This window comes from Cnephaeus nilssonii, assembly GCF_951640355.1.
Source record: "Cnephaeus nilssonii genome assembly, chromosome: X".
NCBI classification, from domain to species: domain Eukaryota; kingdom Metazoa; phylum Chordata; class Mammalia; order Chiroptera; family Vespertilionidae; genus Cnephaeus; species Cnephaeus nilssonii.
Window position 1 is genome coordinate 15190610 of NC_137071.1, and position 26771 is coordinate 15217380.

A 26771-nucleotide genomic window follows, 5' to 3' on the forward strand; every position below is an offset into this window, starting at 1 on the left:
GCGGACTGAAAGGTCCCAGGTTCAATTCTGGTCAAGGGCATGTACCTTGGTTGTGGGCACATCCCCAGTAGGGGGTGTGCAGGAGGCAGCTGATTGATGTTTCTCTCTCATCGATGTTTTTAACTATCCCTCTCCCTTCCTCTCTGTAAAAAAAATCAATAAAATATATTTTTTAAAAAAAAGAATAGGTCCTGGCCAACTAACGGTGCTCGCCTGTCAAGACCGCCACAAAGGCACATCCTTTAGTCAGTCCGGCAAGCGACACCGCTCCACGCTCCTCTCTCTTCCAGACCACAGAAGAATGGCTAGTACCTCCCAATGGAGACATGACCAAGCTCTCGGGTGAGGAACGCCGGCCCCCTGCATCTGGACCGGACCATCCCAGCTGCCGGACCCCAGAGGACAGCACCACTGGGATCCCACCAAGCCTGTACCCGCAGCATCAGGAACTCGCGTGAGTAATAAAATGCTGTGTGATTTGCAACTGCATATGTTTCATGTGGTGTAATCCCTCTGGCAGTTAATTGAATCATTTTGCGTACGCTTAAAATTGAAATTAAAGCTTCTGGTCTTTTCGGTCCTAGGCCTGTCCTTGGTCCTGCTTGCATAGAGTAGCCTCTTCACTAGCAACTACTTGAATGTCCCAACACCTGCACGGCTAAGCTTATCTCAAGGGACGACTTAGATAAACACCCCAGATCCTTTTCCAGGATCTACTTGGGACAATGGGAAATGGCAATGTAACCATGAAATGACGTATGTCGAGTCCGATGTAACCCAAGGACTGTTTGTAGTAAGAATATGGGCTTTTTGTATTTTCCTATACTATTAAAGTTTATCAAAATGAAAAATGACTCAAAATGAAATAAAAATCATATTGGTACCAAGAACAGTTGTTATAGGCACCTCATACTGATATCAGAGAGGTGTTCTGGGACAGGACAGCCCCCTGAGTCAGTGGGAGAGGGCTGTCCGCACCCTGATTCTTCTATTCTCATATAAGGGAATTTATAGGAGAGACCTTGACTGTGTGGTGAAAAGCCAATTTATTAAAGCAATTAAAGCATGCATCTTTATTGAAAAAGCAAAAGCAAAGCAAGCAAACCTATACATCTGACTTATGAAGCACAGACGGGCTCTCAGCTAATCTGAAGAGCAAGTGGGGTGGGGGTCTGAGGCATTATATACCCTCCTGTCTATAGGCGTCAAAATTCCTCTGCTGACTATTTTGGTACAGATTAATTCTCAAGGTCCCTGTTAATTTGTTGTGGCCTTCCCAGAATTCATGAAAAGCACCTGGCAACTTTATCTTGCCGAGCCTTGAGACTGCTGGCTGCTCTGCTTAGGGAGTACAAACGGTTCTTTTTTGTTTTTCCTTTCCCCTTTCCCCCTCCCTTTCTGCATTCTCTCGTTAGGGAGGTTCGGCTGTGTCCTTGGCTGGGGAAGATAATTGTTTGTTAGTTACAAGCTGGCTGCAAATTGCCCACAGTGTTTGGCCTTGTTCTAACTTGCCTGCCTCAGTTTCCCTATTCTTCCTACTTTGGAATCCTGTAACATTCTGCACCTGCAAGATAAACAACCTTGCGGTTTGGCGCTCGGCCATGCTTGGTCCTGCAGTTATGTCTGTACTTTCTTCTTCTTCCACCCCTTACCCTGTCTGCCTAGCCCTATTTCTAACTCCTCTCATATTCACACACTTGAGATTCTTAATCTATATTGCAAGATTTGCAAATATGGGAAGAACCTAGTATTCAATAAAAAGACAGTATAATAAATCTGTTTGATGAAATTTCATACAACCATTAAGAAGCATATGTTACCATTAAGAATATCTAATAACATGGTAAAATGTTCTAGGTAAAACATTAAGTGAAGATGGCAAGATTTTAAGTGTGGTACATGTTAGTGTGTGTATGTATATATGTATAATACATAAATAGTAAAGAAAAATGTACAGCATTTTAATATGATTTCTCACTAAGAAGTGAGCTTATGAGAGATAATTTTTAGGCTTTTTCGTGCTTCCAAATGAAAGGAGTTTTTAGGGGTGAAAAAATCAGGTTTAGGAAATTTTAGAAATTAAGGGGCCCATGGAAAAAACACAGGGCTACAGAGTGGCAAAGGATACATTTCCATAAGACAAGGGAGCTGGGAGTGGCAGAAGGTACATTTCCATAAGATAAAGGAGCTGGGAGTAGCAAAAGGTACACATTTACAGAAAAAATGGGAAGGAAGCCCCTCATTCAAAGGAGGAAAAAAAGCCCAGAGGGAATAGGAGAACAATAAAGGAGAAGAAGGAGAAAACCTCATGTACTTCATGTGAGACTTGAGCTCTGGAGTTGCTGTAGTGACCAAATCGAAGGGAAATAGTCACCAAACAGAGGGGATATTGAGGCACAAAAAAAAACCTGCAGCCTTCATAAACTCTGGAAAAAGGGACTCAGTAGGACTCTTTCCCCCTCCCCACGTGGGAGTCTATGCTTGTTTCTCAATAAATTTCCACCTTTTGCTCTACCATCTTTCGTCTGTGGTTTCATTCTTTGAGTCCACCGGACAAAGAGCTTGGGAAATCATCCTGCCCAGGGGAACACCGTGCGTTCCAGTTTCACAAACTTCTGATAGAAATTTTCATATTAAGAAAAAAATGATAAAATCTCTTAGAAATAAATTTTCCTCTACTGTATGTAAATTTCATCTCTTAATAGAGCCATCTGATATTTAGGAACATTTCTGTTTTTGTTCCAGTGGTTAGCTTTGTAATCATATTTTATATAATTACCTTTATTCCTTTATTTCTTTATAGAAGTCTAGTATTTCCTATTATGCACAAGAATATTATCCTCTTGTGTCTTTTTCCTCCATTTCCTCCCTCTTCTCCATTACAACACCCAATTTTAGGTATTTTTAATGGCTCATCTTTTTTGAAAACTCACTGAATAGTATAATATTTTTGAGCATCAAAATACAGATAGAATAATGGTCATTGTATAATCACTGACTATAGTAATTATCTGGCTCCGTGCCAGTGCTGCAGAGCTCTGTGGTGCAAAAGTTTCTCATGCTTCTCATATTGGTGACTGAGAGAGTCAAGCCTCTAAAAGTGCAGACAAACCTTTATTATTATTATTATTATTATTATTATTATTATTATTATTACTAGAGGCCCAATGCACAAAATTCGTGCAAGAGTAGGCCTTCCTTCCCCCAGCTGCCGGCACCAGCTTCCCTCTGGCATCTGGGACCCAGGCTTCCCTTGCAGCCCTAGCTTCATCCAGAAGGTTGTCTGGTCTAATTAACATATTACGCTTTTATTATTACAGATTATTACTACTAAAGCATTCTCAATGATTTACATTAACAATTAATGTATTGGTCATATGCCCCAAACCTTGAAGATTTTGTTTCAGTAAATGTCCTGAAGGACACAGAATCTGCCTAGTGTGGCTCAAATGAAGTGACAGTAGATAAAAGTCTCCTTATGGAGGTGTGAAGAGATTTAAATGTTTTTTTTTTTTTCAATTACATTTTACACTCAATATTATTTTGTATCAGTTGGATGTGTACAGCATTGGGGTTAGATAATCATATACTTGACAAAGTGGTCCCCCAATATTTCAAGTACTCACCTGGAAGTATACATAGTTATTACACTATTGAGAGGAGTTTTTAGGGGTGAAATAGTCAGGTTTAGGAAATTTTAGAAATTAAGGGCTACAGAGCTGCAAAGGGTACATTTCCATAAGACAAGGGAGCTGGGAGCAGCAGAAGGTACAGAGAACTGAGAGTAGCAAAAGGCACACATTTACAGAAAAAAAGGAAAGGAAGCCCCTCATTCAAAGAGGGAGGAAGAAAAGCCCAGAGGGAATAGGAGAACAATAAGGGAGAAGAAGGAGGGAACCTCAAGTACCTCACTTGAGGCTGGAGCTCAGGAGTTGCTATAGTGACCAAATCAAAGGGGATGGTGACCAATCAGAGGGGATATTGAGGCACAAAAAAAACTGCAGCCTTTATAAACTGTAGGGAAAAGGGACCCAGTGGGACGTTTTCCCCCTCCCCATGTGGGAGTCTGTGCTTGTTTCTCAATAAATTTCCATCTTTGCTATGCCATCCTCAGTCCCTGGTTTCATTCTTCGACTCCACCAGACAAAGAGCTCGGGGTTCCCATATCTCTATTATTGACTATACTAGTGCCCTGGTGCACTGATTTGTGCACATTGAAAGGAAATTAATTAGAAGGTGGCCAGCGGGGCGGGACTGGGTGAGAAGGGCCAGACACACCCTGGAGCCAACCTCCCGCAGTCCCTCCCTTGCCAGCTGCACCTGGGGCAGCACTGTGGCTCAAAGGGTGTCTGCAGAGTGAGCAGGGTCCCTCTGGCAGGTGGGGTCCCTCGGCCTGGCCTGCGGGGATTGGGCTGAAACCGGCTTTCCGACATCCCCCAAGGGGTCCTGGATTGCGAGAGGGAGGTTCTTGGGTGATGCACCCCAGAATTGGGCTCCCTCCTCTCTGGTTCCAGGGCAAGTCACCCAAGAACTGCCACTGCCAAGTCACTGCAGCTTGGCAGCTCCTGCATTGAGTGACTGCCCCCTGGTGGTAAGTGCATGTCATACCTACCTGCCGGTCAAACTGTCGCTTAGCCTTTTATGTATATAGACTAGAGGCCCGGTACACGAAATTTATGCATGGGGCGGGGGGAGGGGTGTCCCTCAGCCCAGCCTGCACCCTCTCCAATCTGGGATCCCTCTCACAATCCAGGACTGCTGCCTCCCAACTGCTCACCTGCCTGCCTTCCTGATTGTCCCTAACCACTTCTGCCTGCCAGCCTGATCACCCCCTAACCACTCCTCTGCCAGCCTAATTGATGCCTAACTGCTCCCCTGGCAGCCTGTTTGCTCCTAACTGCCCTCCCCTGCAGGCCTGGTCACCACTAACTGCCCTCCCCTGCAGGCCTGCCCCCCCAACAACTGCTCTCCCCTACATGCCTGGGTCCTCCCCAACTGCCCTTCCCTGCAGGCCCGGACACCCCCAACTTCCCTCCTCTGCTGGCCTGGTCACCCCTAACTGCCCTCCCCTGCAGGCTTGATCAACCCCAACTGCTCTCCCTTGCAGGCTTGGTCCCTCCCAACTACCCTCCCCTGCTGGCCTGATTGCCCACAACTGCCCTCCTTTGCAGGCCTGGTCCCTCCCAACTGCCCTCCCCTGCTGGCCATCTTGTGGTGGCATCATGTGTCCCCACAGGGGCAGCCATCTTGTGTATTGGAGTGATGGTCAATCTACATATTACTCTTTTATTAGATAGGATAGAGGCCTGGTGCATGGGTGGGGGCCAGCTGGTTTGCCCTGAAGGGTGTACCAGATCAGGTTGGGGGTTCCCTAGGGGTGTGGGGTGGCCTGGGTGAGGGGCCTGTGGTGGTTTGCAGGCCAGCCATGCCCCCTGGCGACCCAAGCGGAGGCCCTGGTATCTGGGATTTATTTATCTTCTACAATTGAAACTTTGTAGCCTGAGCAGAGCCAAGTCTTCTGCTCGCTCGTGGCAGCAGCCATTTCTGTTGGGATTTATTTATCATCTATAATTGAAACTTTGTAGCCTGGTGTGGAGGCCTAGGCCAGCCAGGGCTGCAGAAGCTTGGCTTCCTCCATCGCCAGGGGCAACCCTAGCCTCCTGCTCTCTCCAGCTCCGTGGCTGCTGCCATTTTTGTTGGGATTTATTTATCTTCTATCATTGAAACTTTGTAGCATTGAGTAGAGGCCTAGGCTGGCAAGGGCAGGCAGAAATCTTGGCCTCCTCCATTGCTGGGGAAACCCAAGCCTCCCTCCTGCTCTTTCTGTGGCTGCAGCCTTCTTGGTTGGGTTTATTTGCATATTCGCCCCTGATTGGCTGGCGGGCGTGGCTGGTGGGCATGGCTTGTGGGTATAGCAGAGGTATGGTCAATTTTCATATTACTCTTTTATTAGATAGGATTTCTTATGCTGTACTTTACCTCCCATGACTATTTTTTAACTACAATCTATACTTCTTAATCCCTTCATCTCTTTCTCCCAGTCCCACTACCTCCCTCCCCTCTGGCAACAATAAGTCTGAGTCTTTTTCTGTTTTGTTTGTTCATTTATATTGTTCTTTAGATACCATATATAAGTGAGATCATATGCTACTAATCTTTCTCTGACTGACAGTCCACTTAGCATAATACTCTCCAGGTCCATCCATGCCATTGCAAAAGGTAAGATTTCATTCTTCTTTATAGGCAGTAATTTCCCATTGTATATATGTACCACCACTTTTTTTACCCAGTCATCTATCGATCAGCACTTGGATTGCTTTCAGATCTTGGCTATTGTAAATAATGCTGCAATGAACATGAGGGTGCACACATTGCTTCAGTTTTCTTTGGATAAACACTGAGTGGCCAGATTATTATGATCTCTGAACGCATAATAGTCTGGCCACTCAGTGTATATCCTATATAATAAAAGGCTAATATGCAAATTGTCCCCTCGACCAGGAGTTTGACCAGCAGGCAGGCTGGCCAACCGTCTATGTCCCCTCCCCCTGGCCAGGCTGGCCGGACCCCACCCATGCATGAATTCATGCACCGGGCCTCTAATATATATATATATATATATATATATATATATATATATATATATATATATATATACTGAGTGGCCAGATTATTATGCGTTCAGAGATCATAATAATCTGGCCACTCAGTATATACCCAGAAGTAGAATTGCTAGGTCATAAAGCAATTCCATTTTTAATTCTTTGAGGAACCTCCATATTCTGGTGTGAAGAGATTTAAAATAGCAAGCAAGGGATGGAGACAGTGCCCACAAATTAGCAACTATGGATAAAAAGGGGCCACGTGCTAAACTGACAAGCTCAAGGAAGGCCTGTGTGGTGGCCTTGCAAACTCAGAGGCCTAAAGTAACCACAAAGGATGATCTGAAATTAAAACTTGTTATCCCAGCTGGCATGGCTCAGTGGTTGAGCTTAGACCTATGAACCAGGAGGTCACAATTCTATTCCAGGTCAGGGCACAAGCCTGGGTTGCCAGCATGATCCCCAGTGTGAGGCATGTAGGAGGCAGCTGATCAATGATTCTCTCTCATCACTGATGTTTCTCTCTCTCTCTCTCTCTCTCTCTCTCTCTCTCTCTCTCTCTCTCTCTTCCTCCCTCCCTCCCTCCCTTCCTTTCTGAAATCAATAAAAATATATTTAAAACACTTTTTAAGTAAAAAAGCAGTCTATAGTGGGTAGTCATGTTCTAGGCCAGTATCTTCCCTGACAAAGATCAACTTTGATCTTAACTGAGCCTATGTCTTTATGCATCTAGATAACATACCTTTGGAATGTCAGGGTAACTTGTAACTTCCCTTTTTGCAGACCCCCTAGGGCACAACCAATGCCCCAGAGCAGAGACCATGAATTCCTTCATTGTTATTGTTATCTTGTTAATTGTTGACTGTTAACTAGCCTGTAACCATCTACTTAAAAGAAGCACTATCATTTTACTTTTTATCCAATACCAGAGGTTACTACTCCCTCCACCTTTGCTTTCTCCACCTCCCTAATTGATCACCAATGGACTTCTTGTAACCCACCTACATCTCCTCCTTTGTTTGTAATATTATAAAACTAGAGGCCTGGTACATGAATTCGTGCATGGGTGGGGTCCGGCTGGCCTGCCCCAATCTGGTCCGATTGAGCCAGGCTGGCTGGGGGGAGGGGCCTCAGGCAGTTGGCCGGCTGGCCCCGCCCCCTGGTCAAATTCCCGGTTGAACTGGGTTGAACTCCAGGTGGAACTCCTGGTCCAGGGGACAATTTGCATATTAGCCTTTTATTATATAGGATAAGATGCAAAACTGCCTTCTCTGGAGCACTATCTCAATCCATTGAGATTCTTCTTCTGGGAAATGGGTGACAGTTTGGCTCAAATAAACTTACAAAAGTTCTTTACAGGTTTGGATGTTTCTTATATTAACACAACACAACAGAGCAAAGTTTTTATCATTCCAAAGTCTGGAGCAGAAAGGAAAGGAAATTGTGTTATTGGATCCCAAAGACACCTAGTGCCAAGGAGAAGGTACTCAGCGGGAGCTGTGGTTGTGGAGGAGGAAGTTAGAAATGTAGTCCTAGTGAGTTTGGGATTGGAAAGAAATGCCCTGCATCTCTCTAGTCCCACTCCATGATCACTGATTGAGATGGAGCCTCTTGTTGCCTGAATCCAATAAACATGCAGCTGGAAAGGGAGCCTACAAGTGAAACGGGAAATTTGGACTGGAAACACGAGTTGTCCCCCTGGGCAGGATGGCATACCAGGCTCTTTGTCTGTTGGAGTCAAAGAATGAAACCACAGATGGAAGATGGTAGAGCAAAGCTGGAAATTTATTGAGAAACAAGCACAGACTCCCACGTGGGGAGGGGGAAAGAAAGTCCCTTTTTCCAGGGTTTACAAAGGCTGCAGTTTTTGTGTCTCAATATCGCCTCTGATTGGTCACCATTCCCCTTTGATTTGGTCACTATAGCAACTCCTGAGCTCCAGCCTTAAGTGAGGTACTTGAGGTTCCCTCCTTCTTCTCCCTTATTGTTCTCCTATTCCCTCTGGGCTTTTCTTCCTCCCTCTTTGAATGAGGGGCTTCCTTCCCTTTATTCTGTAAATGTGTGCCTTTTGCTACTCCCAGATCCCTTATCTTATGGAAATGTAACTTCTGCCACTCTCAGCTCCCTTGTCTTATGGAAATGTACCCTTTTGCAATTCTGTAGCACTGTGCTTTTTCCATGGACCCTTTACTTTTTAAAAATGTCCTAAACCTGCCTATTTCACCCCTAAAATTTCCTTTCACAAGATTCAGTCAACAGAGCTTAGCCTACCAGGCCATTAATTAGTGCAGATAAGGACAGAGAATGTATTTATGTGTGTGGGGGGTTGACAATGTAGAATAACTCTCACAGGCTACCACTTTTGCCACTTAGCAAATGCGACAGCAATCTTTACTTATTGATAGGGGTAGAAATAGAATATTGAGGACCACATAGAATTGTAAGAAATACACCAAAACCGGTTTGGCTCAGTGGATAGAGCGTTGGCCTGCGGACTCAAAGGTCTCAGGTTCGATTCCGGTCAAGGGCATGTACCTTGGTTGCGGGCACGTCCCCAGTGGGGGGTGTGCAGGAGGCAGCTGATCGATGTTTCTCTCTCATCGATGTTTCTAGCTCTCTATCCCTCTACCTTCTTCTCTGTAAAAAATCAATAATTATATATATATATATATATATATATATATATATATATATATATATATATATATAAAGAATTGTAAGAAATATTAACCATGCTCTGTTAACCATGAGTGTTTTGTTCTGATTAAAGAAGGCACATTCTAACCTGGCTGGGAGTTGTATGGGACCTGGAAGCTCTCCTGGAAATGCAGCCCATCCACCTTATCCAGGAGCTGCCTATTATCATGGAAAGATTAACAACCTTGTTGCAGAAACCACAGAGATACCAGCCCTTTGAAGACCCTCTCTTTCCTTTGAATATCGCCAGCCCTTTGAAGATCCCCAGCCCTTTGCATATCACAAGACCTTGAAGACCCCCAGCCTTTGCATTCCTGCAGGCCTATGCAAATCTCTAGACCTGTAAACTGCCCATTTGGCATACCCTTTTGCCTACTTCCCCATGTAGTCTTTGTCTTTCTGCCCAACATAAACAGCTGGCTTACAGGGGGCGCTGCAGAGCAGATTTTTGTGGATGACCTGCTGCTCTCCCATACTGCCGGCAGTATTGGAATAAACGCTCACATATGATTCAACCCTGTCTCTGCTGAATTAGCTCACGTAGTGACAGGCAACACGGACCCATTGATTGTCCGGTTACATTATGTCTGCTGTCAGCATTTCTTGCAGACCCATCTTTAAATCAGACCTACATATTTTCCACTTCTGTTATTTGGTCATCAGGAATTCTCCATGAAAACATAGGTATTAGTTGAGAGTGAGGTAGGAAAAGAATAGGAATGAAGAGTAGGAAAAATAAATCTCTCTCTTCTTGCACTGCAATTTCTGGCTGGTGCCTTCCAGAATCCAGAGGCCTAGGTAGCCCAGGCGATGAAGTCTACAGGCATCAGCTTCACAGAGAGAGATGACAATGTGTGGCTGAGGGGGGAATGAGTGTAATACTAAGGTAGAACAACACATTTCAGCACTGTATGAGTCTCTCTTTGGCCACCTCCTTGTTACAATCATCTTCTCTCATAAAAATAACCATGTTCCTGTCATTTATAGTAATCAACCGCTCACTTTCCCATATGGTTTTATCACATAAGTAAGCTTTCTTAAATACTTAAGTTTAATGTTGTGTTTTCTTTTTGTAAAGATGTTATTGTAAGAGATTGTGAATTAAAAGGGGTGACATGCTAACCGGACTAACTTAGAGAAGGCCTGCGTGGTGGTCTTGCAAACTCAAAGACCTAAAGTAACCACAAAGGATGGTCTGAAATTAAACTTTTTTCATTAAAAAGCAGTAAATAGTGGGTAGTCATGTCCTAGGCCAGTATAGTCCCTGACAAAGATCAACTTTGATCTTTACTGAGCCTATTGTCTTTTTGCATCTAAGATAACTTACCAGTGGAATGTCAGGGTAACCTGTAACTTCCCCTTTTCAGGACCCTTCAGGGCACAACAAATGTTGCCAGGGAGCAGACCACAGATTCCCTCATTGTTATTGTTATGTTAATTGTCGACTGTTAACTGTCCTGTACCCACTTGTGTAAAAAAAGCATGTGTCTAACATTTTACTTTTTATCCAATCCCAGAGGTTTTTCCCACAAACATCCGCTTTACTTTCTCCTGCTTCCCTAGTCTATCACTAATGGATTTCATGTAACCCACTTACTAATAACATTTCTTCCTTTGATGGTAATATTTAAAACAAGGTAAAAAAAAAAAAACACACCAAAAAACCCACCATTCTCCGGAGCACTATTTCAATACGTTGAGATTCTGCTTCCTGGCAATTGTCAACAGTTTGGCTCAAATAGACTCACAAAAGTTCCTTCCAGGTTTGAATGTTTTGTTTTGTTTTTACGTTAACAGGATCTTTAGTTTTCATGTTGTATCTTTTAGATGTGTCTATGTTACTGCATGCAGCTCTCTTTACCCATTTTCATTGCTGTATACTTTTCTTGGCAACAATATACAATTATTTCCCATATGACTCGTGATTTGAAATTTGGGTTAGCTATAATTGGGGTTTTATAAATAATGTTAAGACCATTCTCTTACATATCTTAGTGCATGGGAGGAGCAAATGTAAGTAAGCATTAAGCAATCTGATGACTGAACGTTGCTGTTATAGAAGGAAATATTTTTTCATCCAAAATACATTGTTTTTCAGCCATTTTTGCCTTTCCTAATTCTCACATCTGTCAAATTTCCCCATTCCTCCACTCCTCTGTTGGGAGAATATTTTGTTTATTTTCCTTTGAAACATTACTTTCTGACCTTCAAACAAATTCTCCTGTGCCCCATTGCTAGAGGGCAGAGAGCCCTTTAAACCTTGTGACCTACTTAGCATGGCTGTAAATGTCATTCTTATTCATAGCAACATTTAATGCTTTCCTGGATTTTGCTAAACTATTTACCACAATGATATATTGCAGAATTGAATTCCTACAGCTTGATTGTGTTCTGCATAAAGAATTGTATTGTTCATCAGTCTAAAGTGGAATGTGATTCATTCTCATTGAAAGTCAGCTTCTTTCCATGGGATGCAAATAAGAGGAGAAAACACCTTATGTTTTCAGTAAAACATTCATTACTTTTACAGTGGTTTCTCCTTATCATAGTTTACTAAGTAAATCACACTAGAGTTCCTCCCAGACATAATTCTTTTATTATTTTGGCCTTTTTACCTGGCATTAACATTTGGCCTGATTTTAACCTGTCACCTTTTACATAATCTTCATTATAAATTGACTACTGAGTGAAACTGATGCTCAAAAGAAATCTGCAAACACTGCAAGGAAAAGACATCAGCATTATACAGTTAGGAATAAATCAGAATTGAAAATACAGAATTTTTAAGTGTAGCTCATAGGAATGCTCCAGTGTCTTTTCTTCTATCTGCTAGAAAAGTAGAAAATGCTTTCCTATACCAGTTTAATTACATTAAATTTATCTCATTAAAAGTACTTATATATAATCAACATTGAAATAATTCTTAGGTAATTATTTTTTACATATGTAAAAATTGCTGCAAATATGTTCATGTTAAACCAATCTAAATGCCCTCATAGTGAGTTTCTTTGTAAAGATGTTTCGAGTTAGCATTTCTGCCCATGAAAGTGTTGCAAGAACGCTGTTCTAATACCAACAGGAAACGAATATAATTATTTTGGCTCCCCAGAAAAATTGTTTGCAATAGTATTATCCTTTGAATACTGATTGTCAAATCAATGGTTTATGCACATCTTAAAATACTTTTTATACATAGTGCCAACAGAAAAAAAATTTTTAAAAAGGATTGAAAATAAGAGACAAAACACAATTGATGAACAGCATCCATAACCATATTAATACTCAATAGAATAAAATGGCTATAGATTTTATGAACATTAATTTGAATATTCAATATTTGCACATACGTTTAAATGATATTGAGTTTATTACTTTGTATATAATTGTTTCTTATGAGACTCTTCATATATTAGTTCAGACATGCTTGCCTTAATCTTTCTTCTTGTAGACAATTGTATGGCTATTAAATATAGAAGGCTGTTAGGTGAACTTTTCATAGATAGTATGTTGCTTTACACCCATTAAACAATGTAATTGCTTAAACAAATCAAATGTGAGTATATTAATAATCATATCAAGATCTCTAACCCCTCCAGACTACAATGATATAGTAATTTAACAAGAATTGCTTTGTTCCTCAACAAGCCTGTCAGATCTAGGTTTTAATTATCTTCCTACCACCTCTAGGCCTTTTCATATTCAGACAGTATGTAAATTAGTGTAGTCTCTCATTTTGAAAGAGTTAAGGGATAAGAATATCTCTAAAATATTTCTCTCTTACCTCTATTAACCACATAGCTGCCTTCTTGTAGAATGTACATCAAAAAGAAAATATAGAATCTTAACTATGGAAAGTAAGACAAGTAGGGAAAAACCCTTGCTGTCAACAAAATAAATACTAACAATCCTTAGGGTCATCAAAGTATAGTTGAAAGAAAATTAGTTTAAAAAATTATTTTACAAATTTCTGAAACAAAACAAATTTCGGTCTTCATTAAAATATATTTATTTTTTCAACAAACATCTTTAAAGTACCATATATGTTAGGTACTATTCTAAACTTGGGGCTATAACACTGAACTAAAAACACAAAGCCCCTGTTTTTGTCTGATTACATTTTGCATGCTAAGGAGAGGGACAGAAAGTAAATATATAACAATATGATATGTAATATATCAGACAGTTGTAAGTGGTATAAAAAAAGGAAATGGGGTAATGGGGGGAGTGAATAAGGAAGAAAACCAAGGGAAATCGGGAAACAACTTCTCTTCTTACAAGAAAGTGGAGCAGTGAGCTGTAGTAAAGAAGTAAAACATGTATACCGCCCGGGCAGCGTGGCTCAGTGGTTGAGCATCAGCCTATGAACCAGGAGGTCATGGTTAAATTCCTGGTCAGGGCACATGCCCGGGTTTCTCACTCGATCCCCAGTAGGGGGCGTGCAGGAAGCAGCTGATCAATGTTCCTTCTCATTATTGATGTTTCTATCTCTCTCCCTCTCCTTTCCTCTCTGAAATCAATAAAATATATTTTTTAAAGATCCAAAGAGAGACATCATGTAAATAGTTTCATCAGACTAGTGTTCTAGTGAGAATTCTATATTGGATTATAAATTTGGTAATTATCAACATATAGATGATATCTGAAGCCATGTGTCTTTATGTAATAACTCAGCGGTCGTCAACTGGTGGTCCGTGGACCACTGGTGGTCCGTGAGGTCCAAAAGATTGGTGACTCCTGGTTTAAGGAAACCTTTGGAGCAGTGGTTGCCAACCGGTGGTCCGTGGACCACTGGTGGTCCGTGAGGTCTGAAAATTTGGCGACCACTGTAATAACTGGAGGCACGGTGCGGTCCCTAGGCCTGGCCAGCGGTCGAAGCACAAGTGTCTAGCTTGGAAGGGCAGGTCCCAGCTGACCTCTGGGCCCTGGGCAGCACCTAGACCCCTGAGTCCCCATGTGCCCCCCTCCACCCGAGTCACAGTGCCCGAGTCCCCACGTGGAGATGATGCAGTGAGTGTGGCCAGACATCGCGGAGCTGGGGCGCAGCATGGGCCTCTGGGCTTCCCAGCAGTGCCCGAAAGGAAGCTGGGCAGGCAGTGTGCTCTCTCCCGGTCGGCCTCACAGACTGGTTCCTGTGTGAACCCATTGGGAGCCCAACTGGCCCCTGAGGTCCCGGCAGCTGCGGCCCAGCTCACCTGGAAGAGGCCATGCGGGTGCAGGGCAGGCTCCTCGCAGGCGCCCTGCACCTGAGGGGTGGGGGGCATCCCTGGCACGCGAGCCCTGGTGTCCCAGGGGAGGGTAGCAGGGGGAGTGAGAGAGAGCTCAGCAGACACCCTGCATTCTCACCGCACCTCCGTCCCCATCAACCCGGTAGCCAGCGAGAGGTCACAGTGCATCAACGACACCCGCCATGTTCTGTGCCACCCCCTGGTGATCAGTGCACATTATAGCGAGCGGCTGAACTCCCAGAGGGGACAATTTTCACATTAGGCTTTTATTATATAAGATGAGGGACTGGGTAAATATTGAGAAGAAGACTGAGCCCTGAGCTTTTCAGTTTTTGAAGTTGAGAAGAGAAGGAGAATATAGTAATAGAGACTGAGAAAGAACACTCATGTGATCAGAGGAAAACCAAGAAAAAATGTTGTACTGGAAGCCAAGTGAAGAAAATGGTTGACCTAAGAAAGAATGAACAATTGTGTCAGATGTTAACTGGTCAAATAAAATGAAGATTGTGAATTGATCATTGGAACTCACAAAATGGAAGCCATGAGAGAATGTCATTAAACCTGTTTCATGTAGTTTGGGTAAAAGCTTGATGGGAGTGGGTTAAAGAGAGGACAATAGGAAATAATTGGAGACAGTGTGCAAATAGCGCTTTTTTAAAATAATTTTAATGTAAAGAGAAGTAAAGAAATGGAGAGGAAGGATATGTAGTTATAGGAGTTTTACTTTGGGAAGGAGAAAGAACAGGCTATTCATGTGCTGTTAAGAAAGATCGGAGTAAAAAAAGCTCAAGAAAAAGGAAAGAAAGAGTTACGTCTTTGAGTAGACAAGAGAGAATAGGACTCAGTTCACATGTGTGAGGGTTAGCCTTGGATAGCATCTGTAATCATTCTTTGAGAGAAATAGAAGAAGAGAAAGGGTATATAGAGTCAGATGAAAGCAGACTGGTAGATGTGGTGGCAAGAGTGGACTCTTTTATCAGCTCTATTTTATTTCATTAGGAAATAAGAAAGGTCAAGAACTGAAAATAAATAAGGAGAGGAAATATTCATACTGTGTGAAGAGAGATGAAGGTATGAAATCTGGTATAGTAGGAGAACAAATGCGTTAGGGAAATATGGTATAAATCCATCAGGACTCATGCATTTACAATGAGATCCTGTGTTTTTCCATTCAACTTCAGCTGCTTAGATGCAGATATAAAATAGGCAGAGAGTTATATTTAGTTGTGGTTGGGATTTTGTCAGGCAAGTAAAATGAAGAGAGGAGAAGCAAGGAAACAGAAAGTGTATGTGAGTGTAGCTGGGCTGGATAAGGTTGAAAGTGACAATTGAGGGGTCGAGAGAGAGAAAACATGAAGATCAATTGATTGGTGATTCTATGCAGTTGAATAATAAAGGTCTGTTCATAAGATGGAAGAAATTGGATAGAACAGGGCCAGTGATCAGAGTGAATGCATGGGAATGAAATTATGGAGTATAGATATCAGTTATAACAGGTATCAGAGAAAAAGAACAGACTGCCTTATTGATCTTTGTATTTGAGCCAGGAGATGTTTGGGTCATGGTTCAGCATTGGATTTATTGGTACAAAGGCACTACAAGTATGTGCCCTTGGCCGGAATCAAACCCGGGACCCTTCAGTCTGCAGGCCGATGCTCTATCCACTGAGCCAAACCGGCTAGGGCCATATTTCATTTCTTTACCTGGTCACTTCAATTTATGATGTCTAACTTTCTTTTTAAAAAAAATATATTTTTATTGATTTCAGAGAGGAAGGGAGAGGAAGAGAGAGATAGAAACATCAATGATGACAGGTAATCATTGATTGGCTGCCTCCTGCATGACCCCTACTGGGGACTGAGCCCGCAACCCAGCCATGTCCCCTTGACCAGAATCAAACCTGGGACTCTTCAGTCCGCAGGCCGACGCTCTATGCACTGAGCCAAACCGGCTAGGGCTATGATGTCTAACTTTCAAAAGTTTAAACTGTAATGAGAGATTTTGGTTTGATTTCACATTGAAGACTCCATAAGACGGTGCAAATTCGTTCTGCTTTTAAGTCTTGCCTTTGTTGTCATTTTCTCAGGGAAACTGGGGTGGGGAGCATTGTCAGGATGAGTGAATTATCATTGAACTTATGAGTACTTCAGACTTCAGTTTGTCCTGTCTACTAACACTTTGATCAATAGCTTGATAGCTAAACCCAGCAATTGCCCTCAAATAGCATCCTTGGCTCACTATTATCTGAAGAAGGGTTTTTTTCCCCCTCTGGAAATCATCTAATTTAGGCTTCAGTTCCTTCACTACTCTGATAGTCCTTTAGAAAAGTATCGATTCTATTTTACCTGGATTTATCTTATACTCTAGGAGCAAAGATATTATGAATCATTTTACATCCTATGCAGAGTGGAATTTACTGTCCATGTTTCAAACTTCTTGATACATGCGCAACTAAAATCAGACTCTCTTAGCATGAGCTTAATCAGTGCCTGATTGAAGAAAATAAGGACATCTTTTCCTTATTCTTCTAAATAATCGTGATTACTTTTCTTCCTTTGAACCTACATAGTGTTCAGTCTACTTTTGGGGTGCATATCACATTCTGTCTTATTATTACCCCTCTTATGTTATTCCACATAGGAAATGCTCCTGACAATCTTGCCTCACAATTTGATCTTCAATGATCCATCTTTTGGGATCTAGAACTGCTCATCACACCGCATCCCTTGGTGTACCTGACACAACATTTTGGTAATAATCATTGAATTTCTAGTTTCTTTTTTAAAAATTATTTTTCTTTAGAGAGAGAGGATGGGAGAGGGATAGAGAAATGGAAACATCGGTGAGAGAGAAACATTGATTGGTTGCCTCCTGCACGCCCCCTACTGGGAATAGAGCCCATAACCCAGGCACGTGCCCTGACCAGGAATCGAATCTGGGACCTCTCAGTTTATGGGTCGATGCACAACCACTGAGCCACACCAGCCGAGCAGATTTCTATATTCTTCATCATCATGTTTTTCATCTGAAAGCATTCATTGGTTTTTCGTTCTCTAATTTGGTACCACACCTGTAAAAATCCCCCCATGTTCAAGAACCAGGGAATCGTATTTTATTTTATTTTTAATCCTGACCCAAGGATATTTTTCCATTGATTTTTAGAGAGAGTAGAAGACAGAGGGAAAGACAGAGGGAAATATCGATGTAAGAGAAACACATGGATTGGTTGTCTCCTGCATGAACTCCGACCAGAGTCCTGGCCAGGGAGGAGCCTACAACCGAAGTATGTAGCCTTGACCAGAATCAAACCCAGGACCCTTCAGTCCCCAGGCTGATGCTCTAGCCACTAAGCTAAACCGGCTAGGGCCATATTTCATTTCTTTACTTGGTCACTTCAACTTATGATGTCTAACTTTCAAAAGTTTAAACTGTAGTGAGATATTTTGGTTTGGTTTCACATTGAGCATCTAGTCAAATAAAACACTTGGGTCATCTTCATGTGAAAAAGAAAGCAGTTATATCTAGCCATCACCCTTTCTGTTCTGGGGTAATAAACAAATTGAACAAAAGGTCAAAATTTTATTCCTATTGCAATTTGCTTTGTTGTTAGAGACCATAATTAAAGTCTCTGGTGTCCTATTAATTATGATGAATTTCCATCTAATATACTAGGTATTGACTCATGTTTTTAAAAACTAAACATTTTATTAAGCACATTTTATATCCTTTCCTTTGAGACTTCAATCTTTCTCCCTCATTTGTTTCTGTCCTTTTAGCACAAGTAAACAAAGAAAATCTTTTGAATACTATCTTTGTTCATCATGTTTGTACAACTCATAAAAGTAAGATTGATTAGAAAGTTTATGTGTGCTCTGGTCCTTTTAAAAATTGAAATCTATTAATATCCCTTCATAAAATATTGTATAAGCAAGCACAATAATTAAGCACATGTGTTCCACACTCACAGACCAGGGACTAAGTGGCCATAACTGCTTGCCACATTTTGGCAAGAAGTTAGAAATCAGTTGTAAAATAATAAGTAAATACATAGGTTAGTTTATCATTATAATATTGTATGGCATGTCATTTTAGTCATAACTGTGAGTTTAGGGGCTTTCTATCTGACTTTGAAATAGGCTTAAATATTTAAATTAAAAATTCCTGCTCATGAGACCATAATACAACTTTGGATTAGAGACCAAATGGAAATACAAATTAAATTTTAGGTTTGATGAGCAAAACAAAATAAATTTTAATACTTAGAAATTGATAGCAGTTAATAATAGTAACTGGTAATTAGACATTCTCATTTTTTTACAAAGAAATTTTTGAATAGCTCATAAATTTACAAGAAACATTTAAAATTTTTCTACCAAGAAATAATACTTTTAGTTGGTTTAGAAACTTATTTATTGATAAAGTTAATCCAGTATCTAATCAAAGAATACACTCAGTTTTTAGCGATTTAGGTATATACACACATATACATGAACTAGCATATATACAAATATATACTTGTTATTCTTTCAATATTCTGAATACATTCAATTAAAGAACATATTGAAATTTAAAGATAAACTGTGAATCTTAGTTCAAACAGTCACATAGGGGAGAAACCAAGATTGTGGCATAGGTAAACACCTGAACTTGCTGCCTCGCACAACCACTTCAAAACTACAAGTAAAAGACAAAATGGACATCATCCAGAACCACAGGAAGGCTGGCTAAGTGAAAATTCTACAACTAGAAGGGAAAAGAACAGCACACTGAGACTCAGAGGAACTGCGGAAGTAAAGTGCACAGGTACGGAGGCGCGTGGAGAGGGCTGGCAACTGAGTATGCAGCTGGCTTTCTCAATCAGCAGGGAGACACAAGCTCCCGACTGCTCTGAACTCCAGTTCCGGGCGAGACTCTGGGGACCAGACTCATACGGGGAGAAACTGGACTGTCTGGCAGCGGGTGAAACTCGAGGGCGGCTTTCTCTCAGCGGTGCTTGCAATGATTACCAAGGGACACTGAGACCCGGGGGCCTCTTAGGGCAGGGCTGATGGGAAGCCATTGCTGTTTGCTCCACCCTGAGACTCCACTGCATCCAAGCTGTGTACAGAGGCTTTTGCATATGAATGGTCTGGTCCTTTGAAATCTAAACTTACCTAACAAACTGCAGCTGAGTCAGGAGACCCAGAACATCCAAAAGAAGGCCCAAGGCCCCACAGCACCTTGCATTGCTTCACAGCTGGGCCTCATCTGGGCACCTCCAAAACCCAAACAAAGAAAAGGAATCTGCAGATCTCTCCGTAGCTCCTGCTGGGTGGCCTCAGGGAGAGGCTAAATTAACACCTCCTTGGAGATCCAAGAGCCAGTGTACCCAGGTGTCAGAGTAGGACCATCCAGATTACAACTCCTCAGATCCATAAGGGACACACTTAGGGGGCAGACTCAGTGAGCACCAAAGCCCCACTGAAGCAAGTCTTGCCTCATAAGGGTGTCTCCAGCACAGAAGTTCTCCCAGCGTACACACAGCTGATCCTCACAGCCAATTAGCTTGGAGGTCAATTCCTCCCAGTGATACCAATAACAATCAAGGCTTAACTACAACAAGACTGTGCACACAGCCCACAAAGGGGTGCACCAAGAGTGTCCACCTCAGGTAACTGGGGAGGCTGAGCCACTGGGCCATATAGGACACCTAGTACACAAAGCCACTCTATCAACTCAGGGAAGCAGCCAAAATGTGGAGACAATCCTCAGGGGGAAAGGGGTGTGGTGGGTGCGGGAAGAGACTAGACAAAAATCATACACCTATGGATGAGGACAGTGGGGGCGGGGGTAAGGGCATGGAGTGGGGTGGGAACTGGGTGGAGGGGAGCTATGGGGGGAGAAAGAGGAACAACTGTAATAATCTGAACAATAAAGATTTAATAAAAAAAAGTCACATAATTAAAGCTTAAAAATAAATAAAGATAAACTTTGAAATGATACGTGCAATTAGCATCATCTTATCTATATGAATTTTATTCTCTTAAGATTGTGTAACAAAAATAAAACTGAGAAATAAAGGTAAATTATGAAGTTAAAGTGACTGCAATTGTCAATCATGATGTCAATTTTATAAGTTACATTCATCAAAACAACCCCATATTTTGTTGCCTAACTTTGTAATACTGAAATGCTATAGTTGTAAATTTGTAAGATGCATTAATAATTTTAAAAAATGATTTGTTTTAAATGTTGTGCATAAGCATGTGATTTCATCACAATAAAAGAAATTTGAAAGTATTTTTTCCCTCTACATGCCCTTCTCCCTTTGACAAATCCAGTCCCCTAGTAGCTTGGTATTTCAAATGCATTCTATTTACTATAGACACCATTTTAAGTTATTTCTTATGTGCAGTAGTGTCTGCATCAAGCTGAGCACCAAACAAAAACCAGGTTTCAATACATTGTTATGAATAAGTGGTAAAACCAGATTACCCAGTGTTTATCTTTAACAGTTAATCATTAAACCATTAACATTTTTCTGTAGGCGATGTGTGCATTAGTCTGCATCATGAAATTCATGACTTAAGTTATGTTGATTGATATTTTCTCCCCACTTAAACTATTGTTTTCTTGAGGACAGGGGACATGTTAACATTTCAGTCAGATGCAGTTGAAAGGTCACTAATCTAAATGTTATAACCAAGACACCAATTTCAACTTCACTACAGTATGATATTTAGAGAATCTAACTTCCCTGAGCCTTAGTGGGGTTTTTTTTAACACATCAAAAGAGAAATATTATATATGTTCTGCTTTCCTAATATAGATAATGCAACAATTGAATAACATAATACATATAAAAGAATTTTTCTAGCTCTAAAATATCGTGAAAAAAAAATGTTGTTTGGTTATTGTTTCCAATAGCAGTTTCTAAAAAGAAAGGAGAGGTAGAGGCAGAGGTAGAGATAGAGGTAGAGATAGAGATAGAGAAAGAGAGAGAAGAAATAACTTATTCCTTTATTTTTATAACTAGAGGCCCGATGCATGAAATTCGTGCAAGAGTAGGCCTTCCTCTCCCTGGCTGCCAGCACTGGCTTCCCTCTGGCACCTGGGACCTGGGCTTCCCTTGCAGCCCTTTTTTCGTCCAGAAAGTCATCCAGTCTAATTAGCATATTATGCTTTTATTATTATAGATATTAGAGAGCATCATAATCCTCTAAATCACTACCTTAAATGGAGAAGAAGGGGGGTTAGGAGGAGGTTGAAAACGTGGAGCGTTTGGTTGTCACAATATCTGGAAAGTGCCAATGTGTTTTTGAGAGTGAGTAGCTGAGAGGCTAAGCTTTCTGCAGCCTGCAGGTAGTGCCCAACAAAGAATTATCTTACTCAGAATGCCAATAGCTATACCAAGAAAAGATTATTGAAAAACATTTTTTATATCTGAAATAACTAAGTTGAATTATATAGTAGTACTTGTATTTTTAAATTCTGGATCCAAAAATCAACATTGATAATAACCCAAGCATATCCCTATTTAAATGCTTATGTGTTAAAATATTTTATGAAATATATCATAGCCTATTAAGTGATATATGTATATAATGTGAAAGCTTTTATAAATACTTTTTTTAATACTTCTTAATTATTGTTGATTTTATATAGACCTAACTTTATTATTTGAATTATTTCTATTCAATGTTAATGTTCTGTATATTGTTAAAATATTTTTACATTAATGTAATAGGTACTTCTGGGGCACAATGTACTTTATTAGAAATGAACTTTGATGCATGAAAAGAGAAAAAATAATTAAGAATTCTTATACTATTTTGCCCTAGGTAATTGCAAAATTCTCTCTAAAACTAATAAACAAGACTAGTTCTCCCACAATATTTTTTGAGGCAACTTTAAAATATTGTGGGATGAATCCAATGACTTGTCTTCATACTGGAAGGATGTCTTCACAAGTAGAAATTAATCCCTCCTTTCCCAGAATTAAAATAGTGCCTTTCTTTCTTTCCAGCTGGCGCCAAGCCATGGCATCTCTCTGGATAATTGGCACAAGCGCCACAGGACTGGGGTCAAGAGAAACCCTACCCCAAAAAGCAGAAAAATGAGCTGGGATGCCCTGCCAACACTAGGAATGGCCCTACGGCCCACAAACGGTCTACATGCAGGGAGGCAACAAGCAGTACCATGCCTTCAAGCTGGATGTGGGCAGCTTCTCCTGGGGCTTGGAGTGTTATACACAGAAAATAAGGATTATTGATGTTGTCTACAATGCATCAAACCACAAACTGGTCCATACCGAGTAAAGAACTACATTGTCCTTATTGACAGCACACCATACCGACAGTGGTACGAGGCCCACTGTGCACTGCCCCTGGGCCACAAGAAGGGGGCCAAGCTGACTCCTGAGGAGGAAGAGATTTTAAACAAAAAATGATCAAAGAAACTTCAGAAGAAATATGATGAAAGGAATAAGAAGGCTAAAATCTGCCTTCTTCTAGAGGGGCAGTTCCAGCAGGGCAAGCTTCTTGAGTGCATTGATTCCAGACCAGGCCAATGCAGCCCAGCAGATGGTTATGTGCTTGAGGGCAAGGAACAGTTCTATCTGAGGAAAACCAAGGCCCAGAAAGGCAAATAAACCTTCCTCCCTCCTATCTTAGCTCATGTAAAAATGGTATTTATTGTTCTAGAAATAAAAGAAGTGCCTTCCACAGCTAAGTGTTGAAATCAATGCATTTATTATATACCATCAAATCATTCATCCTTCCTGTGGACAGTACAAGATGTCTTCCAAATAACTTTATTGAGATTTTTTTATTATTCTTTAGGCATAAATTGCCTTTAATCCTCCTTCTTGTCATTAATCTAAGTCCTCCCCATGCCATACCAGTAAAAATTCATACACACCATTTTATTAAGCTTCCTATGGTCTGGAAACAATATGTTTTATAAATGTGTGGCTACAGTTGGAGCTCTCTACTTTCATCCTAATACATTTTTGGTAATAGGACCTTACAGTTTCCACTACCTTTAGGAAAAAACCCAGTACATTAATTCAATTTCTTCTTGGATTCCAGTAATGGTTTAGGGTTTGTTCTACTAGTTGCCTTAGAGATAGATAAGACTTTTTTATTTGTTTACCTGATATTTAGAAATCTAAATCATTATGAGTCTTTGTAAATGGGCATCACTGGTTCCAGTGCCCCAGAAGCTGGGGGTGGGGTGGAATGGGGATGGTATTCAATAAACTCCTCTTCCCCATTCTCACTCTCTCAGATGAATTTTTGTCACTTCATGTGTGAGTCACTCTTTCAGTATTTCTCTTGATGTCTCTTTCTACTGGTTGTAAGCACAACTGAAGTCACTTTGATAATGACATCATTTGTGTTTCATAAATTGTCCCAGAGCACATAAAGCCCTGCTGACTGGTTATCTAAAGAGGACACTGAGGCCATGCTGGATGAATGGGGAAAGGGAGAAACGCCATATTGTCAAGATTCATTTACTGACTTAGCACCACTTTGGGAAGACAGGAGTTTTCAACTGCCGGAAGCCAATTCCAGCATGTCAGCAGGGCTGAATCATCTGGAGATGGCTGAGGGCATTTCCCCAAACCTGAAAAGGATGCATAAATTGATCATTTGCTGCCAGACAGCTAAGGACATCTTAATCTACATGTTATTGCCTCCTCCTGGCCAAACACCTGAACAGCCGGAGGTAATTCTTCCAATCTGACAATGGATTCTGTGTACCAAACCCTGGCCTTTGAAGTGTATATCTACTTTCCCTTAGGACAATTTGTGTTAATAAAAAGCAAGGGGTCCTGAGACAAGGAGAATTTACACTGAGTGGCCGGATATTATGACCTCTGAACGCATAATAATCTGGTCACTCAGTTCATATCCTATATAATAAAAGGATAATATGCAAATTGTCCCCTCAACCAGGAGTTCGACCAGCAGGCAGGCTGGCCAACCGCCCATGTCCCCTCCCCCTGGCCAGGGTGGCCAGACTCCACCCATGCATGAATTCATGCACCGGGCCTCTAATATATATATGAGTGGCCAGATTATTATGACCTCTGAACGCATAGTAATCTAGCCACTCAGTGTAGTTCCTTTAGCTAAGTCTTCTCTGGCTCCCCATAATGCCTTCCAAAATTATGTTTCATCTCTGGACTCTTTGTTAATTTACACGCAGTGCTTCTCCAGATTCCTGAACCCTTCTAGATGCTGGATCAAGAACCCGACATTATCTAACTAATTCTTACTTTCATCTGTGGATTTGACCACAATGAAAAAGCAAAATACTTAAAGTCCCTTTGGGGCAGTTGCTTTGTAAACCTATTAACTAGCTTCTTGTTACATATTCTTTTACATATTATTTCAATTTTGGATTCCTGAGTGGAAGTTTTCCAACAATATTGTACACATTAATAAAATGAAAATATTCTAAACCATTTATGTCCACATTTAAAAACGACAACATTTCACCTTATATTTGGTAGTGTACTGATAAATCAAATTGAAAGTATAGGAAATATACCAAAAGTTATATTAAATGTTTAGGATGGAGAGTGTATTAGAAACCACCCCATGGGCTTCCTATTTCTTTTCTTCAAAAGCTAACCCAAGTGCCCATCAGTAGATGAGTGGCTAAAAAAGCTATGGTATATGTATACCATGGAATACTATACAGCAGTAAAAAAAGAAGGGTCTTGCCCTAGCCGACTTGGCTCAGTGGATAGCGCGTCAGCCTGCAGACTGAAGGGTCCCTGGTTCAATTCCAGCCAAGGGCACATGCCTAGACTGTGGGCTTGATCCCCATTTGGGGGCGTGCAGCGGGCAGCCGATCAATGGTTCTCTCTCATCATTGATGTTTCTGTCTCTCTCTCCTTCTCCCTTCCTCTTTGAAATCAATAAAGAAATATATATTTTATAAAAAAGAAGGGTCTCTTACCTTTTGAGACAGCATAAATGGGCCTGAAAAGTACAGAGCTAAGTGAAATAAGCCAGTCAGAGAAAGACAAGTCTCACATGATCTCACATATATGTGGAATCTAATGAACAAAATAAAATGATGAACAAAATAGATCTGGAGACACAGAAACATGGAACAGACTGTTGACTCTCAGAAGGAATCCAGGGGTGGGGTGGGTGGGTGGGTGGGAAGAGATTAACCAGAGAACTTATATGCATAACCATGGACACAGACAATAGTGTGGTGAAGACCTGGAGAAGAGGGTAGGTGTGGGCTAGAAGGGGTCAATGGGAAAAAAAGGTACATATGTAATACTTTCAACAACAAAAGTTAAAAGAAAAAAAGAAAGCCATTGCTTTACATTTTTTGAAAATCTCTAAGTCTGGCCTAATAGAAGACAACTGGAATGTCATATTTTCTACTGCATTTAAACTGGTGCAGTGTATAGTTTTAGCTGATATATATGAATCTGGCCTCACATAGGTATTGATTTTGAAAATGGAGGATTAGTTTAATAGTCTTTATATTTGCATGTGTACTTTTCAAAACTACGCCAAATGTGCAAACGGTAGTTTCTCAAACGTTACTTGCCACATGGAATTTGAAACCATTATCAATGGTCTTTTCGTTCTTTGTTACTGTATTTTACTATGTATAAGATGCTATTTTTTTATAAAATCATTAGACAGAAAATCCAGGGGAGTCTTATACACGGAAGTCAACTGAGGAGGGAGCCCCGTGGGTGCGAATCTGCTCATTGCTTGTCGAATAGGCTTCTTCCAATCATGAGCCTTATTGTTACTGACATCAGCTGATACCGTATTTGGAGGTGGAGGTGGAGGTGGAGAGTGTGCAGATGCAACAGGGACCCAATTGTTCTGAGCCCATAAAGATGTCAAAAAATAAAAAGGTAAATACCGGTAAGTGATTGTCTTACTCTGCAAAATTCAAACTGAATGTAATCAGCTATGCAAAAGAGCATGGACATAGAGCTGCAGAGAGACCATTTGGACCTCATCCCACTGAGTGTATGATCAGACAGTGGAGAAAACAGGAAGAACAACTCCTTAAGGTGCCAAAAATGAAGAAGGCCTTAGTACAAGTGGTCAGTAAATAATGAATTCCCTATCTCTTGATTATAGATGTTATAAAGTAAAAATATTGTGTTTATTTACTGATGATGAATTTTAATATGGTAAGATGACCATACCTTATTTATGTATGAGTCCCTTTCCACACCAAGAACTTTGATTTATAGGTAGCCTTCTATCCATAA

The 26771-nt window shown here is 41.0% G+C and overlaps 1 pseudogene across 1 annotated transcript; it reads left to right on the top strand.

The window, feature by feature from the left end:
* Positions 1 to 326: 326 nt before the first annotated feature.
* On the top strand, positions 327 to 23153 carry LOC307096114 (small ribosomal subunit protein eS8-like; annotated as a pseudogene). Its single transcript has 2 exons — positions 327 to 454; positions 22511 to 23153. The product of its transcript is annotated as a small ribosomal subunit protein eS8-like (transcript).
* The last annotated feature ends 3618 nt before the right edge of the window (positions 23154 to 26771 follow it).